Source organism: Delphinus delphis, chromosome 19, assembly GCF_949987515.2.
Source record: "Delphinus delphis chromosome 19, mDelDel1.2, whole genome shotgun sequence".
NCBI classification, from domain to species: domain Eukaryota; kingdom Metazoa; phylum Chordata; class Mammalia; order Artiodactyla; family Delphinidae; genus Delphinus; species Delphinus delphis.
The window spans coordinates 50,361,003-50,379,927 of record NC_082701.1 but is presented as its reverse complement, the minus strand read 5'-3'; the positions used below and the strand labels follow the sequence as shown (position 1 = coordinate 50,379,927).

The 18,925-nt window shown below is 45.9% G+C and overlaps 1 long non-coding RNA gene across 1 annotated transcript in view; it reads left to right on the top strand.

Moving 5' to 3' along the window:
- LOC132414600 (uncharacterized) overlaps window positions 1-18,925 on the top strand; it is a 60,629-nt gene that overhangs the window by 1,505 nt on the left and 40,199 nt on the right. The window contains exon 2 of the long non-coding RNA XR_009516984.1: window positions 13,094-13,171. This is a non-coding gene — a long non-coding RNA (uncharacterized lncRNA). The remainder of the gene's footprint in view (window positions 1-13,093; window positions 13,172-18,925) is intronic.

Here is an 18,925-nt window from a genome sequence, read left to right as displayed (position 1 = left end):
AAAATGACTTGACATGTTGGTCATTGGTGGGAATGAGGGATTCCAGTCCTGCCTCCCAGCCTCCAAACCTTATAGAAGTGTCTGATCCTTACTGAGTGCCCTTCCCCTTCTTATCTTCTGGGCCCACTCCTGCTTACTACATCCTCAGTGCTCAGGGCTGGTGTCTGCCATATGCTGGCCCCCAGTGTCCTCCAGTTTGGGATATCTTGTAATATCCGAATAGAGTGGCTCACATTCCCATCTTATGGAGTAGCTGAATCTGGCCTTTCCACACACGCCCTTCAAGGGTCACTTTTAGCTAGAAAAGAGAGTTTGCATCATACCTACTTCCAAAACCAGTCCAAACTTCAGCCTGCTTCTCTGCTGTTCCGTGATACCTTTTCTGCCCACTGGAGAGTTCTCAGAGGCAGGGTGGGGGGTGAATAATTAAGAACAGTAATCCAAACTACTACATAGCTAATTAAGTTAATGTGTAAAACACTTAGAACGATGCCTGACAGTAGTCTCTGTATGTATATGCTGCTATTATGCTATTATTTACATTTTGGAAACAATTTTCAGTTGAATGTCAGCGTCACTCTTAGAAATTCCTCTCTCTCTCCCCACTGGTTTTCCATGTCCGTCCCATTTAGGGGTCTTACATCTCAAAACCTTCCCACTTTTTTTTTTTCTTTTCTTTTTAAGCACATGCATTATGTTGGGGAATATAATTAAAAACAAAATTTCCCAACCCAGGAAAACCTCTCCACAAAGGTAGTGGAGGAAAGAAAACAGTTTTATATTTGAATAAGCATTACCAGAATGTGATGTGCGCCACAGGCCATCTGCTAAGAGATTGTAGAGATAAAGTATCCCACCCTGTTATAGAGCCAAACAGATACAGCCATTACACGCATGTTCTCAAGATAAACAGTAACTAGTCCTCAAGTAAGAGGCTTGAGAGCACCATTTGTCACACACATTCATCCTAACTTTACGGTAATTGGTGATCCTTTGTGTTATTAATCGGCTTAATTGCAGGAAAAACAAAGTATCTTTACGACAGGAGGTAGTTTTGCAACTTGGAGCAAGAAGCCCACCTCAGTTAGGATCCTACCCTCCCATAGGAACTGGGAGATAGGGATGCGCTCTCTCCTAATATTTCCATTTCGAAGAGATGGCTCCCAGGGCCTTGGGAGAGACATCCCTGGATCCTAATGCTGCACGAGGCTGATTTAGCTTCTAAAAAGACACACATTTCAAAGAGGCAGAGAAAGAGCTTACAAGTTTTCTAAAGTTAGTGCTCTGAGAAAGGGGTGGGGGGAGAAGTCTCTTATTTTCAACAGGGAGAATTAAGCCTCTTATTTTAAAATGTTTATTGGTCTGTAAAATTACCATTTTGTTCTTCTGTTTACCACAGGAAGGACCAGGGGCTGGGTTTTGCTGGGCCCTTTGCAGCAGGGAAGCGCATGTGTACACCCCAAAGCTATACTCTCCTCTTCTTCTAGACTTCCAGGGCCCTGTTTTTCATCCCACATTCCCATGACCTCTCTTTGCAGAACGGTTTAATAGCTTTTTTTTTTTTTTTTTTTTTCTGGCCGTGCCCTGCAGTATGCAGGATCTTATTTCCCCAACCAGGGATTGAACCTGTGCCCCCTACAGTGGAAGCATGGAGTCTTAACCACTGGACCACCAGGGAAGTCCCAGATTCAACTTCTTGATCAAAGCTTCTCTCACTAGGTTGGGCTTCCCTGGTGGTGCAGTGGTTGAGAGTCCGCCTGCCGATACAGGGGACACAGGTTCGTGCCCCGGTCTGGGAAGATCCCACATGCCGCGGAGCGGCTAGGCCCGTGAGCCATGGCCGCTGAGCGCGTCTGGAGCCTGTGCTCCGCAGCGGGAGAGGCCACAACAGTGAAAGGCCCGTGTACCACAAAAAAAAAAAAAAAAAAAAAAAAAAGCTTCTCTCACTAGGTTATACCCCAGGGGCTGTGGGTGAGGGGGACGGACCTTGCATTTCATAGCCGAAAAGTCTTGTTAAAGTGTTCTAAACACAAGAATAATTTCACCCCCTTCCTTTCTCCTGTGCTAGTGTGGCTCAGACTTAGGTCGGCTCGAGGATAACTCCACTGTCCCTGCTATATGAGTGTTTGGAGCCCATATTTAGCACGGGGCTAGAGAAATTTGTGTTTGTTCCTTGAGGACAAATTGGACATACAAACACGGCTTTATAAACTGTGTAACTTTAAACTAAACATAGGCTCTGATTTCAGGGTAGACATATCACATGTTTTTCCACTTAGTAATTTGAGTACCCCCTGCCCCTATGTGCAGGAAGCCCAGCACTCCCCACCCCGACCCCGCTCTGAGTATTGTTACTTGCTTCTGTTCTTGTTCACTGGTGGAACTAGGGACACATTGTTCCTACACAATCTGATGGGTCATTTTCTAGTGCCACGGGGACCACTGCCTAGGCCACAACAGTGATGCACACTCGGGCTTCCCAACTCTTAGTTCAGCAGTCCCCAAGCTTTTTGGCACCAGGGACCGGTTTCGTGGAAGATAGTTTTTCCACGGACCGGGGTGGCGGGGTGGGGAGATGGTTTCGGGATGATTCAAGCACGTTACATTTATTGTGCACTATATTTCTATTACTATTACATTGTAATATATAATGAAATAATTATACAACTCACCATAATGCAGAATCAGTGGGAGCCCTGAGCTTGTTTTCACTTGCTACTTACTGATAGGGTTTTTTTTTTTTTAATTTATTTATTTTATTTATTTTTGGCTGCGTTGGGTCTTCGTTGCTGCACACGGGCTTTCTCTAGTTGCGGCGAGCGGGGTCTACCTTTCGTTGCAGTGTGTGGGCTTCAGTCGTTGTGGCTTGCAGGCTCCAGAGCGCAGGCTCAGTAGTTGTGGCATGCGGGCTTCAGTAGTTGTGGCTCACGGGCTCTAGAGCGCAGGCTCAGTAGTTGTGGCGCACAGGCTTAGTTGCTCCGCGGCGTGTGGGATCTTCCCAGACCAGGGCTCGAACCCGTGTCCCCTGCATTGGCAGGCGGATTCTTAACCACTGCGCCATCAGGGAAGTCCCTACTGATAGGGTTTTGAAGTGAGTCTGCAAGCAATTGACCTATTATGGTCTCTGTGCAGTCAGACCTCTCTGCTAAGGATAATCTGTATTTGCAGCTGCTCCCCAGCGCCAGCATCACCGCCTCAGCTCCACGTCAATCATCAGGCATTACATTCTCATAAGGAGCACACTACCTAGATCCCTCGCATGCACAGTTCACAGTAGGGTTTGCTCTCCTATGAGAATCTAATGCCGCTGCTGATCTGACAGGAGACGGAGCTCAGCCGATAATGCGAGCGATGGGGAGTGGCTGTAAATAGACATGAAGCTTCGCTCGCTCGCCCAGCCACACCCAGCCACCACTCACCCCCTGCTGTGCGGCCTGGTTCCTAACAGGCCACGGACAGGTACTGGTCCATGGCCCGGGAGTTGGGGACCCGTGTCTTAGTTCACACAGGTTTGGGCAGGGTCCTCCAGTGTGACTGTGGTGCCAGGGGCCTGGGTCAGGGCCATGTCCAGCCTCAGCCCCTTAAACCTTTAGGCACTGGTATTGAGCCTGGCCATTTGACCAGATGACTTTGCTCGCAGAGGCTTCCCTTTCGGGAACTTTAGGGTTCTTTCCTCCTGTTGGATCTCTGTTAGAACCTTCTCAGTCTCTCAGAGATAACTTACTTAATATTAAACAGTGTGAAAAAGAATTCCAGTCTCACTCTCTTTCCTACCAGGTAGTGTCTTGGGCCCTTGAGGTCCATTTGCCCCGTCCTCCTCATCCACCAGCTCTGCCGACCAAGGGAGTATTGGGGTAGGGGTGGGAGATGGGGAGGGTGTGATGGGGAGGAGAGAGCCTTTGTGGGACCTCAAAGGGTGCTGGAGAGGGGACACTTAAGACTCAGAGGAGAGTCAAAGAAGGCTTGCTCCCAGGGAGCTATGTACTTACAGAGAGAAGAAAACTGGCAGATCCTTGCCCCCTTGCTGCCTGTCCCACTCTTCCTCCCACCTCTGCCACCCCGATCCCAAGTCAAGCCCAAAGAGTCTGCTCAAGTTTCTGTGGGTTCATGGAATCATCTTCAATCATGAATACACTTCTAGGAGTGGCTGGCTCTGGTTGTTTAAAAAATCTGTGCCATACTGTACACTTTGCCCTGCAGCTTGCATTTCTCACTTAAGAGATCTGTTTCATGGACATTTCTGTAGTTCAGTAGTTATACCTTGGACTCATTCTTTTTTTTTTTTTTTTTTGCTGTGCTGTGCAGCACGTGGGATCTTAGTTCCCCGACCAGGGATCAAACCTGTGACCCTGCAGTGGAAGCTCGGAGTCCTAACTACTGGACCCCCAGGGAGGGAATTCCTTGGACTCGTTCTTTTAACAGCTGCATGGTGCTCCACAGTGGTTTTAACCACTCCTCTGCTGATGATCATTCAGTTTCCACTTTTTCTGACATATGATACATGCTACAGAGGGCATGTTTGTATTTTTTTTTTTTTTTTTTTTTTTTTTTGCGGTACGCGGGCCTCTCACTGTTGTGGCTCTCCTGTTGCGGAGCACAGGCTCTGGACGCACAGGCTCAGCGGCCATGGCTCACGGGCCCAGCCGCTCCGCGGCGCGTGGGATCTTCCCAGACCGGGGCACAAACCCGTGTCCCCTGCATCGGCAGGCGGACTCCCAACCACTGCGCCACCAGGGAAGCCCTCATGTTTGTATCTATATCCTTATGTACTTGGTGGTTTTATTTCTGTGGGTTTGAGTACAAGAAAAGGTACAAAGGATAAAATACCACCAAATAAAAAAAACAAAAACAAGAACAAAATAAAACGAATAGATAAAAGCAGTCCACAGAGCTGAGTGTCTTTTCTTGTCAGGCAGAAGAACCCACCAGGGGAGACACTGACTGACTCTTTCACGGAGGGGCATAAGTCAGGGATTTCTAACTGCTAGAAAGGGGCTGTTCATAATGTTTATGCTGATTAAAAGTTGCAAGCTTGTACCCTGGAGAGACCGGAGAGAGTCCACAGGTTTGTACACGGTTGGTGAAGACAAGTCCCATCATTCCAAGAGAGTCTTAAGTTAGGTTCACTAAGGATTGGGCATAGCAGTGTTACTCAATATTCATAACCATTTAAAATCTTCGGCTGGTTAGAAACAGTTGTGGTGAAAAACAGCATTCAGTTTTGGTATTTCCTAGGCAGGTGCTGGTAAGATTTCTTTTACATGGGATTGCTGGGTGGAAGAGTATGTGTGTGGGAGCGGCGCAGAGTTCATTTATGATATTATGGAGAACAGGTTCGGCAGAGAGACAGAGGCAGAATGCAGATCAGAGTGTGGTGTGCCCTTTGAGAAATAAGGCCGGGAAGGAAACAGAGAGGGGGCCATGGCTGGAGATGGGTGACCAGTAGGCACCATGAGAGGCAGAAGTTGAGATGCCAGAGAATGGGATTGTTAAGTGTTGAGGGGAAGACCCCGAGGGAAGAAATAAAATCCAGAAAACGTGGGGAGGAACTGGCTGTAGATCCTGGATGCTCACAGGGGGTGGGGCCACACCACTGTAGACATTACAATGGTGTGTGGCCCTTTGAAGGGCCACATACACAAACAGATACACCAAGGTGTTAAAATCTCATGTCGTAGGGGCAGAAAGCAATCAGGAAATAAAGGTGTCTTAAAGGCTTTGTAAAGGGGCAATCATAGAAAAAACGGTAGAGGGACATGACTTGGGGTGTGACTTCCCTAGCAGTACTCTGCTTGGTTGCTGATGCAAGACAAATCAAAGGTTGGAATCATCCAGAACATTATTCTGAGGCTCCGTCTGGCAGAGGCTGACGTGAGCCCCTCCCTCGTTCTTATCTCCCCAACATCAGTGGTAGAACAGGTATGAACCCACACTTGTATGTTACCGGTTAGCATATTATGTAAACATGGTGTTAAGAAAGGCCTCCTAGATTCCCTTTCCATGAGATTGACATCTTGAAACTACTTGGATTTACTTGTTCTGAAGCTGGCTCTTCTCAACATTTCTGTAAAGAGGTTGAGAGGTTAATCCTGGGCCTTCCTCCAGACCCCACTGCTATTCTCTGTTTCTCAGGGATCCAATCTCCAACCCCTGACCTCTCTTTTCAGGACTGAACTGCAAGGCCAGACCCATGGAGTCTCGGACTTCTCACTCCATCTTAGAGAAACAAAGGTTAAGGGACAAATGAGTTGTGGGGTTCATCAGAGGGTACAAGGGGTACACAAATTCTACTCCTTCTGTGGGATCCCTGCCAACATCCCTAAACCAGCCTAAACTCTTTGTTCTAACGTTTACCTTATAATCCTGTAGTATTCAGATCTCTTAATCACACTGATTTCCAGATAATTTTCATGTCTTACCTACTGCTGATGAAGCTCTTTGCTCTACCCTGTGCTGAACCATATTTAAAAGCAATCACGGGCTTCCCTGGTGGCGCAGTGGTTGAGAGTCCGCCTGCTGATGCAGGGGACACGGGTTCGTGCCCTGGTCCAGGAAGATCCCACATGCCGCGGAGCGGCTGGTCCCGTGAGCCATGGCCGCTGAGCCTGCGCTCCGCAACGGGAGAGGCCACGACAGTGAGAGGCCCGCGTACCGCAAAAAAAAAAAAAAAAAAAAAAAAAAAAGCGATCACTAGGGACTTCCCCGGTGGTCCAGTGCTTAAGACTCTGCGCTCCCAGTGCAGGGGGCCTGGGTACCATACCTGGTCAGGGAATAGATCCCACGTGTCGTAACTAAAAGATCCTGCATGCCGCAATTAAGACCCGGCGCAGCCAAATACACACACAAATAAATAAATAAAGTGATCACTAACCCAGAGCTGTTCCATGTAACAGATTTGTACTGAGGGTTTGAAAAGGCAGTAGCCAGGGCAGGGACTAGGGTGAGGTGAGTGAGGCACGTACCTTGAGTGCAGCATTTAAGGTGCACTCCAAAACCCGGTAATCAAGGTAAATAGTATTTTAATGAAATATTTGAAAAAATCAAAATTAATGCAAAAAATCCATAATCAACAAAATATTAAAATTTTAAAGACAGGATCAGTTGTAAGACTTAATATTAGGCATCTACATATATTCTGAAAAATTTTTTTTTAATAAATTTATTTATTTATTTATTATTTTTGGCTGCGATGGGTCTTTGTTGCTGAGCACCAGCATTCTCTAGTTGCGGGGAGCGGGGGCTACTCTTTGTTGTGGTGCACAGCCTTCTCATTGCGGTGGTTTCTCTTGTTGCGGAGCACAGGCTCTAGGCGTGGGCTTCAGTAGTTGTGGCACACTAGCTCAGTAGTTGTGGTTCACGGGCTTAGTTGCTCCATGGCATGTGGGATCTTCCCGGACCAGGGCTCGAACCCATGTCCCCTGCATTGGCAGGCGGACTCTTAACCATTGCGCCAACAGGGAAGTCCACTGAAATTTTTTTGCAATTGTTTCTGCCACCAGAAATTGCTCTCTGGCTAACTTGACCCCCAGTACACTCATACCCAACCCAGGATTAATGGGGGCCGTTTGCTTGCTTCTCATACAGATTTTCAATCAGTCTTACTGTGTTCAGTCTTACCTACACCCCTGTCTTCAGGGATCATTGGTACTCTAATTTCTGAGCCTTTCTGGGGATCTGTGCTGATTGCCCCATGCACACCCTGGAGCCATTTGACATTTTTTCTTAATCATCCATTATTTTATTTATTCTTTTTTTTAAAAAAAATTGGACTATAGTTGATTTACAATGTTGTGTTAGTTTCAGGTGTACAGCAAAGTGATTCGGGGTGTGTTTGTGTGTATTTTTCAGATTCATTTCCATTATGGGTTGAGTTTGCTTGTAGGAGGGTGGACTCCAGCATCTATCAGTTCATCATCTTGTAATCAGTATTGTGTATTTATTCTCTACCAAATCCCCCAGTAGCGATGACCAAAGAGGTATTTTAAAACAGTCTTGTGATTCTTAAACTCTGATCAAAGAAGCAAAAAGTAGTTTAACCAATATATCCTGTTTTACCAGTTTGTTACAAAATTAGGTTACACCCCTTTCAATTTTTTTTTTTTTTTTGGCCACACCACTGCATGGCATGCAGGATCCTATTCCCGGACCAGGGAATCCTATTCCCAGACCAGGGATCGAACCTGTGCCCCCTGTGGTAGAAGTGTGGAGTCTCAACCACTGGACCACCACGGAAGTCCCTCCTTTCAATATTTAGATTAAACTATTCTTTACCTCCACCCTGCCTATTAGGATGTTTTTCCGTCTCCAGGATCCTTCTTCCACGATGACAGTTAACAGTTCTGTAGTATTTACTTTGGGCCAGTCATTCTTCTAAGTGCTTTTTTGCATGTATTAGCTCATAATAACTCCAGACTCCTCAGGGAAGCTTTTTAAGTGTAATGGGTTAGTACTTGTCATTATTATCTTGAGGAGAGCAAAATCTGAAAGTCTGCTCAGTCTGCCAGAGATTCCTGGGTGTGTGTTTTGTGTGTGTGTGTGTGTGTGTGTGTGTGTGTTGACTCTTGTTGCCCTTAATCAACTATGGATTGCTGGTGAATCTCAGGTTGCCTAATGATTTTGATCCTTGTCTACTGATAAGTGACCCATTGAACACCAGTCAAGGAGAGTATCATATCCTCTTGGACAGTGATCGGTTAAGAGGTGGACACATGGCCCAAGCTGGGCCAATCAGAGCCAAAGATGCTTACTTCTGGGACTTGGATGGAAATGCAGAGAATGAAGTCTCTGTGTTTCCACCGTGGCTCCCAAGCTTGTAGACTATAGGCCTGTTGACTGCAGTGTGCTCCACTTAGAGAAACCCTAACAGAGAATAAAGCCAACATAGAGGAAAGCAAAGCTGGGTCGTGGAGGGAGAGAGAGAGACTGAGACCTGATGATACTGTTTGAACCCCTTGATCCAGCCACATGACTGCTCCTGACTTTTCAAATTACAGGAACGAATCAATGTCATCAATGTCTTTTCCTTTTTTATCTTTTTGGCTGCACCACGCAGCATGCGGGATCTTAGTTCCCCGACCATGGATCAAACCCATGCCCCCTGCAGTGGAAGCATGGAGTCCTAAACACTGGACCGCCAGGGAAGTCCTGTCATTTCCTTTTTTTTGGCTGCATTGGGTCTTTGTTGCTGCACGCGGGCTTTCTCTACTTGTGGCAACTGGGGGCTGGCTACTCTTTGTTGTGGTGCATGGGCTCTAGGGCGTGGGCTTCAGTAGTTGTGGCGCATGGGCTTAGTTGCTCCGTGGCATGTGGGATCTTCTCGGACCAGGGCTCGAACCTGTGTCCCCTGCACTGGCAGGCGGATTCTTAACCACTGTGCCACCAGGGAAGTCACAAAGAGAGATTTTTCTTTTTTAAAAACCACTTTGAACTGACTTTCTGTTACATGGATATAAAGAATCCTGGAAAATGCAAGGGGTAAGACAGTGACACAGTCTGTAGGCTGGAGCACCTGGGTGCCTGTGATCTGGGTCTAAGAGATAGTGACTTAAAACAATGTGCCAGCCTGTGAGCGGTGTTCTCCCCAGGCAGCCCAGGATCTGTGTGAGTTTGGATGTGGATTTCTCACTATCTTCCTAGGGTCCTTTTCCAGATGGTACTCTTTTCTTAATTGCTGGGACCTTCTCCTCTCAGGGGTGGGAGCCTGGCATCTCCTGGCTTTTTCCCTATTTCTAGAACCTCTCTGGGTGAGTCTGTTAGTTTAAAAGCCACTGCATTTGGGTATGGGAAGACTGCCCAGCGACTGGCCTTATATTTTCACTTTGGCTCACTATTTAATATTTCTTTTTTCCCCCTTATATATAACTGGAAGTAGAAATTTTCTGTTTTTTTTTTTTCTGGACAACAGTGGTGGGTTTTTTGTTTGTGTTTTGGTTTTGGAGGGGGCTTGGCGGTGGTGAGGTTTTGCCCTGGTGCCTGCCTGCTAAGCTTAGGAGGGGTGGCAAGGCAGTTCTGTCCACCAGCTGTCCTAGAGGAACTACTTTAAAGTAGGTCTTCTTACAAATGAACATATCTACGAAACAGAAATAGACTACAGACATAGAGAACAGACTTGTGGTTGCCAAGGGGGAGGGAGGGTGGGGGAGAGAAGGATTAGGAGTTTGGGGTTAACAGATGCAAACTAGTATATATAGGATGGATAAACAACAAGGCCCTACTGCATAGCACAGGGAACTATATTCAATATCCTGTGATTAAACCGTAATGGAAAAGAATATATGTATGTTTAACTGAATCACTTTGCTGTACAGCAGAAATTAACACAACATTGTAAATCAACCATACTTCAATAAAAAAAGAAGTAGGTCTCCTTTTTTGGGGTGTGGCCTCTCCCATTCCAATTGTATTTGTTCACAGATAATATTCCAAATCTTTTTCATCACTAGGTAGAGAGCACCTGTCCACTGGCCAACTAGCTTATGTTAATTTCATAGTAATATTTGTTATCTTTCCCAGTGTTCCTGGCATCTGGAAACATTTTTGTGGGCAGTGACAATAGTTAACCAGTATGTTTTGGGGGGTGTATTTTGAGTGCGGTTTTCTAAATCTCTCTTCCACAAATCCACTCTAAAGCACTAATCTGTGAGCAGTTTTGTGGTCTCCACCCAACATCAAAAAGTGGCATGGAAAGCCGGCAACATCATGAAGGTTTCACCGATTCATGTTCCAAAAATGTCACAACTCCTGCTCAGGCCACAGCGTCAACACTATATATATATTCAATGATTTATTTTATAAAGGAGTAAGTCCTTTTTTTTTTTTTTTTTTTGCGGTACGCGGGCCTCTCACTGTTGTGGCCTCTCCCGTTGCAGAGCACAGGCTCCGGATGCGCAGGCTCAGTGGCCATGTCTCATGGGCCCAGCCGCTCCACAGCATGTGGGATCTTCCCAGACCGGGGCACGAACCCGTGTCCCCTGCATCGGCAGGCGGACTCTCAACCACTGCGCCACCAGGGAAGACCTCTTTCTTTTTTTAAAATATTTATTTACTTATTTTTGGCTGCGTTGGGTCTTTGTTGCGGTGCGCGGGCTTTTCATTGCGGTGGCTTCTCTTGTTGCGGAGCACGGGCTGTAGGCGCACGGGCTTCAGTTGTTGTGGCACGCGGGCTCAGTAGTTGTGGCTCTTGGGCTCTAGAGCGCAGGCTTAGTAGTTGTGGTGCACGGGCTTAGTTGCTCCACGGCAAGTGGGATCTTCCCAGACCAGGGCTCAAACCCGTGTCCCCTGTATTGGTAGGCGATTCTTAACCACTGCACCACCAGGGAAGCCCCTCCTCATTTATTTCTTTAATGTTTTTGTCCCTTGCATCAGATGTTACGGTCTTTAAGATTATGCCCTGAGGCAGTTTTAGAAGATACCCAGAAATTCTGTGAGACTATCCTTTGAAAGGTGCGGATCTATGTCTTTCCCTTTCCCCAAACCTCGGCGGGTTTGTAACTCCCTTGTAATCAATAGAGTGTGATGGAAATGACGAATGTGTGAATCCTGAGGCCAAGAATAAATGCTTGCAGCTTCTACCTTGTTTGCCAAACACTTGGTTTTGGAGCCCTGAGCTGTAAGGTAAGAAGTCTGAGCCCAGGCCATAGTGAGAGGTTACGTGTAGGTGCTACGATCAATAGCTCCAAGCGGAGGTCTCAGCAGACAGTCAGCCTTATACACCAGACATGGAAGTGAAGGCGCCTCCATGTGAATCCAGCCTCCAGCAGTCAGGCCTTCCAGCCCTGGAGCCTTCCCAGCTGAGGCCCCAGGGGTCATGCAGCGGAAACGGGCCTTTTCTGCTGGCCCCGTCTGGATCTCTGACCCACAGAATCTGGGAGCAAAAGAAAATGTTTGTTTTAAGCCTTTATGTTTTGGGTTAACTTGTTATATATATACATACATACATGTACACATCTTTATATTCATATTTATTCGATTTATTTATTTTTATTGAAGTATAGTAAATTTACAATTCTGTGTTAGTTTCAAGTATACAGCAAAGTGGTTCAGTTATATATATATTCTTTTTCAGGTTCTTTTTCATTGTAAGTTATTATAAGATATTGAGTATAGGGAACTCCCTGGCGGTCCAGTGTTTAGGACCCTGTGCTCTCACTGCCAAGGGCCCAGGTTCGATCCCTGGTCAAAGATCTCACAAGCCACGTGGTGTGGCCTAAACAAAACAAAACAAAACTGAGTATAGTTCCCTTGGGTTAACTTGTTATAAAGCAATAGTAATCAGAGAACACAGTCCTAAACTGAGTCTTCCACCCTTCTCTGTACAACTAAAAGTTTGGAGGGCAGTGATGGAGAACTCATGGTCCCTGTAGGCCCACTGGCTCCCAAGAAGAAAAAAATGGTGGAGCTGAGTCAAGGGTTCCCTTTTAATCTTCCCATAATTACCAATGAGATATGTCATTTTTGCATGGATTAACTTTCTTCCTCATCAAAGAAATATCAGGAGAATGGGACAAGTGTTCACCTCTGTCAAGAAGGGTGTTTTAGGGGCTTCCCTGGTGGCGCAGTGGTTGAGAATCTGCCTGTCAATGCAGGGGACACAGGTTTAAGCCCTGGTCTGGGAAGATCCCACATGCCGCGGAGCAACTGAGCCCGTGCGCCACAACTACTGAGCCTGCGTGTCTGGAGCCTGCGTTCTGCAACAAGAGAGGCCGCGATAGTGAGAGGCCCGCGCACCGCGATGAAGAGTGGCCCCCGCTCGCTGCAACTAGAGAAAGCCTGCACGCAGCAATGAAGACCCAACGCAGCTAAAAATAAATATAATTAATTAATTAATTAAAAAAATAAAGAGGGGTGTTTTAAAGGGTTTATTCTGCATCTCCTCTCCCCCTAAATTATTTCAGTTGACTATTTCTTTTTGTTATAGTGTCGTAATATAAATTATAGTAAAGTTAAAAGAATGAGTTATAATACATTTATGTTACATAATTATATACTATATATAATTAAGAAGTTATAATAAAAATGTTATAATAAAAAATAAAAATTCTCGTATTTGTTTTCTCTTCAAATGTCTTAGTTTCTTGGCTATCTCTTCACACAGGTGTGCAGCATTATAACTCTGGAAGCTCTGAGTACGTGGGCAGGGTTGTGGACACACGGACCTCACACAGGGAAACTGGTAAGTGAAAGGGCTCTGTTATTGGGAATATCCTTAAGTGTTAGAGCAGGGAGGGCTTTCCTCTGGAGCAGTTTCCTTCTGCAGAAAAGAACTGCCCCGTCTCCTGCTTTGTTATGAGCTGCTCACAATTCGAGAAGCTGGTTGGGGAAGGACTGGGGTCCCCACCGTTCAGTGTTAAGTTTCACTTAATCTCCCTATGTTCAGTCCCATCCCTCACCCCACTTCCTCTACTCTACCTGGTCTCCCCACATCTGGAGCATCTCATTTCTTCATAAGGTAAACTTCCCGTCTCTTGTACAGAAGGTGCCAGCCTGCAAATATGGAACATGAGGGAAGGTAGTGGTCTGATCCCTCAGTAACACACGTCCAAGCGCCTCCTCATTTTAGCCTCATGTCTCACCTGCGGTTTTTGTGGTACCTAGAATCTCCAAGGGCTGAGCCTTTCCAGGTTCTGTGAGGTTTAATTGGCTCCTTTCCCAGTGGGCACCCCTATTCAGGGTTAGGAAGATTAAATTGCCCAAAGTTATACATCTAATCATGGAATTTAGACTCCATCTCAGGTTTGTCCGTCTTCAAACCTCTGTGTTTCTTATTTTATAAAGCTAGAAAAAAGCCTGATAAGCCTGAGAAAATAGAATACCAGAAGAACCAGTTTCAGAATATAGATGCAGGATTCCTAAATGTTAACAAACTGAATCTAGCACAATACTGAAAAATCTATACAAGGCAGACAACTCAGTAAAGAAATGCAGAGTAAAATGAGATATCGCTTTTGTGTGTATGTGATTAACTTAGCAGAGATTTTAAGAAAGATCCTACCCACTGTAGGCAGTGGATGGAGGAAATAGGCACTCCCATATGTTTCTGGTGTGAGAATAAATTGGCATCACCTTTCGAGGGGTCGCTTTTACTATATGTAACAAAGTCTTAGTATCCTCCATAACTTTTGGCCCAGAAGTTCCAGTTCTAGGAATTTATTTTCAGGAATCAATCATGATAGGCACAAACATTTAGCTATGAGGATATTAATATCAATGTTATCTATAATATTGAAAAATTAATAACAATGTATCTGTTCACCACTATGGGCTTGATAAAAATAAACTATAGGGCTTCCCTGGTGGCGCAGTGGTTGAGAGTCTGCCTGCTGATGCAGGGGACACGGGTTCGTGCCCTGGTCCAGGAAGATCCCACATGCCGCAGAGCGGCTGGGCCTGTGAGCCATGACCGCTCAGCCTGTGCGTCCGGAGCCTGTGCTCCGCAACGGGAGAGGCCACAACAGTGAGAGGCCCTCGTACCACAAAAAAAAAAAAAAACAAAAAAAAAAACTATAATACCAAACAAAATAATGTTGGAGAATAGTTTTAATAATATGAAAATATGATAACGATACATTAAGTGAAATACATAGGTTCAGAATGGTGTGTTCTCATTGTATTGCAATTTGTCTGTGCAAGTGATGAAAACTGAACTAAAAGTGGCTGAAGAGAAAGAAAAGGAACGTACTGATTCATAGTACTAGAAAGTCAGGGCGTGTAATACCTCAGGCAAGTTGGGTCCAGGCACTCATGGATCATCGCGAGAAATCTGTTTCCATCTCTTAATTTGTATTTTGTGTTGGTTTTACTTTCACATAGACTCTCCATGAGAGCTGTTAAAGAGGGTGTATTAGTCAGTGTCTTCCAGAGAAACAGAGCCAAGGGGACCCGGAAAGCTGATGGTGTAGATTCTAGGCTGAGTCTGAGGCCTGAGAACCAGGAGCGCTGAGAGTAAAGGATTGATGTCCAAACTCAAGTTGTCAGGTAGAGAGTAGACTCAGCCTTCCTCCACCTTTTTGTTCTATTCAGCTCTCAATGGATTTGGTAGGTCCACCCACGCTGGGGAGGGCTGTCTTCTTTACTCAGTCCACTGATTCAAATGCTAATCTCTTCTTGGAACACCTTCAGGCACACCCAGAAATAATTTTTAGCCAGTTATCTGGGCACCCCTGTTGCCCAGTCAAGTTGACACATAAAATTAACCATCACAAGTCCACACCCTGTCAAGTTGACACTCATACATATCTCCTTAAACCATACTAATCTCCAAGTAAAGAATAACAAAGGTTGGGCTTCCCTGGTGGCGCAGTGGTTGAGAGTCCGCCTGCCGATGCAGGGGACGCGGGCTCGTGCCCCGGTCCGGGAAGATCCCACATGCCGCGGAGAGGCTGGGCCCGTGAGCCATGGCCGCTGAGCCTGCGCGTCCGGAGCCTGTGCTCTGCAACGGGAGAGGCCACGACAGTGAGAGGCCTGTGTACCACAAAAAAAACAAAAAAAACACAAAGGCTTAATTCCACCTGACACAACACAACTCTCCATACAACTGAAAATGCACTAGCCCCTTCCTCAGAAGAGGAGGTAAAGTCCTTGAGTGATGTTTACTCTCCTTGTCACCCTCTAACGTAAACAGTATGATGTAGAATTAACAATACTTAAATATTATGATTTAAAGTCAATACATCTTGTGTTGCATGATAAGGAAATAAGAGAGGAAAGAAGACAAAGATACTCCCACACAATCATAACAAAATAAGGAGGAAATCCTCTATGACAGTTACAATCCTCATTTCTCTAACTGGCCACGTGGCTGGTATTTATAACTACTTTCTCCCGCTACCCATTCTGTATTCCCTTTGCCTTCAACAAGCACCTGAGATGGTCATCATCATTCTTTACTTGTAGGATGACCAAACCTTCATTCCTGAAGGGTCTGCACCATTAGTAGTCATGCCTGGGTTGGACTGTACTTTTCCATTGACCTTAATCATAGGACACAGTAATACTAAGAGATGTCTAAGGGATCTCCTGTATTCCACACATATTCTTCCTTACCTCCATCGTGGATAGTCCAATTTCCTCTTGGCAGCCAGGATCAATCACTCCAGCCAGCATAGTAACTCCCTTCTTTGCCTGTTGATTCAGTCATGAGATGCCCAAAGTGGCCGGGTGGCTCTCTTAACTTCCAGCTCATTGGAGTCATTGTTATATCTCTTAGTGGAAGCATTCCTCCTTCTGGAACTAAGACCTGTAGGCCAGCAGAGCATAAGGTCACAGGAACAGGAAGCTAAAACTTTGCTAGTGGGTCATTAGGGGTTAGAGTGAGTGGTACCACTCCCATTTCCACCCCAATTCCTGGATCCGTGAATCCTGGCTATGGGAGAAACAGCACTGTATATTGGACACTGATTCAGAGCATATACAGCCTCCTGGAGAACCTGGCCGCAGCCCTGAGAGGTATCGCCACCTAGCTGGCACTGTAACTGAGTCTTCACAGGGCCGTTCCACTGTTCTATCCAACCAGCTGCCTCAGGATGGTGGGGAGCATGTTAAGACTAGTACATTCCATGAGTGTGGGCTTATTGTTGCACTTCTTTTGCTGTGAAGTTCTTTTTTTTTTTTTTTTAATGTGTGAAGTGAGTTCTTGGTCAAGCATTTCAGTGTGGAATAATACCATGGGAGTGGATAAGGTATTCTGCAAGTCCACTGATGGTAGTTCTTGCAGAAGCACTGTGTGCAGGGAAGGCAAATCTGTATCCAGAGTAAGTGTCTATTCTAGGAAGAACAAAATGGTACTCCTTCCGTGATGGAAGTTGTCCAGTATAGTCAACAGGCCGGAAAGTAGCTAGCAGATCACCTCGGGGATGGTGCTGTATCAACGACTAGGTGTTGGTCTCTGCTGCTGGCAGGTTGGGCACTCAGCAGTGGCCACGGCCAGGTTGGCCTTGGGGAGTGGAAGTGCGTGTTGCTGAGCCTGTGCATTGCCTTCACCCCTGCCACCATGGCTGCTGCATTCATGAGCCAAGTGGGTGATGACTGGGCTGGCTGTGGAAAGAGACTGGCATCCACAGGATGGGTCATCCTTTCCGCTTCATTATTAAAATCTTCCTCTGCTGAGCTTACCCTTCGGTGAGCATTCACGTGGGACACAAATACCTTCATGGTTTTTTGCCCATATATCTCTTCACCACATTTCCTCATCACCAATTTTCCAATCATGTACCTTCTGAGTCCCTAACCATCCAGCCAAACCATTGGACACGTAAATCAGTATATAATCACGTGTCTGGCCATTTCTCCTTCCAAGCAAAGTGAACAACCAGGTGCACTGTCTGAAGTTCTGCCCACACCACTCTCCTTCAGGGACGTCCCCAAAGGGCCTGTGGTGCTACAGCTGTCCAGTTTTGGGTGGTGCCTGCATATTGTGCTTCTAGAACCATCTGTAAACCAGACCAGAGTCTTCTCTTTCTCTGTCAGCTGCCATGGAGAACTCCCCATGAGGCCATAGGTGCAGGATGGGAGAGAGAAGGGGCAGCAGGAGTGGGGACCATGGACCTTTGGGCCACATCTTCATGTAATTTACTTGTGCTTTCAGGGCCTGCTCAGGTCTCATCATGTATATGTCACTTCCATTTGATGATGGAGTGCCGCCGTGCACTATGTGCCTTGGTGGGTCAGGTAACGCCCAGTTCATGGTGGGCAGTTCAGGTCACATGGCAACTTGGGAGTCCTTGGTCAAGCGTTCAGTCTCTGCTAAGGCCCAGTAGCAGGCCAAGAGCTGTTTCTCAAAAGGAGAGTAGTTATCTGGAGGGGATGGCAGGGCTTTGCTCCAAAATCCTAAGGGCCTGCACTGCAGTTCACCTATAGGGGGCTGTCAAATGCTCCAAACAGCATCGCATGTCAAGAAGGAATATCTTGACATGCCCCTTACCCCTGGACCCCTCGAAATTTCACTGAGGTGGAGGGTCCCTGAATTTTTGTTGGATTTATTTCCCACCTTCTGGCATGCAAATGTCTTACCAAATCTAGAGTAGTTGCTACTTCTTGCCCACTAGGTCTGATGAGATTAATGTCATCAATGCAGTGGACCATAGTGATAGCTTTGTGGGAGAGAAAGGTGATCAAGATTCCTGAGAACTAAATTATGACATTGGGCTGGAGAGTTGGTGTATCCCTGAGGTAGCATCGGAAAGGTCTGTTGTTGGCTTTGACAGCTGAAAGCAGACTGCTTGACAGGGTGGAGAAAAAGGCATTTGCCAGATCAGTAGCTGCACGCGAGGTGCCAGGAGATGTGTTATTGGGCTGGCCAAAAGGTTCATTCGGTCTTTTCCGTAAGATGGCTCTAGTAGCGCTTAGTTGTCTTTAACTTCATTGGAAACAATGTTGTTAGATTGTATTATGAAAGCTATCATATCAGCATGCATTTTTTTAAAAAAACTTATTAAAATTGGTGAATTTTTGTATAGCCATTTTAATATTGAAGATGGAAGAGAAAAAGCAACATTTTCGGCATATTATGCTTTATTATTTCAAGGAAGGTAAAAACGCAACTGAAATGCAAAAAAAGATTCGTGCAGTGTATGGGGAGGGTGCTGTGACTGATCGAACTTGTCAAAAGTGGTTTGCTAAGTTTCGGGCTGGAGATTTCTCGCTGGGCAATGCTCCGTGGTCGGGTAGACCAGTTGAAGTTGCTAGCAATCAAATTGAGACATTAATTGAGAATAATCAACGTTATACCACACGGAAGATAGCTGACATACTCAAAATATTCAAATCAAGTGCTGAAAATCACTTGCACCAGCTTGGTTATGTTCATTGCTTTGATGTTTGGGTTCCACATAAGTTAAGCGAAAAAAACCTCCTTGACTGTATTTCTGCATGTGATTCTCTCCTTACACATAATGAAAACAAATTGTGATGGGCGATGAAAAGTGGATAC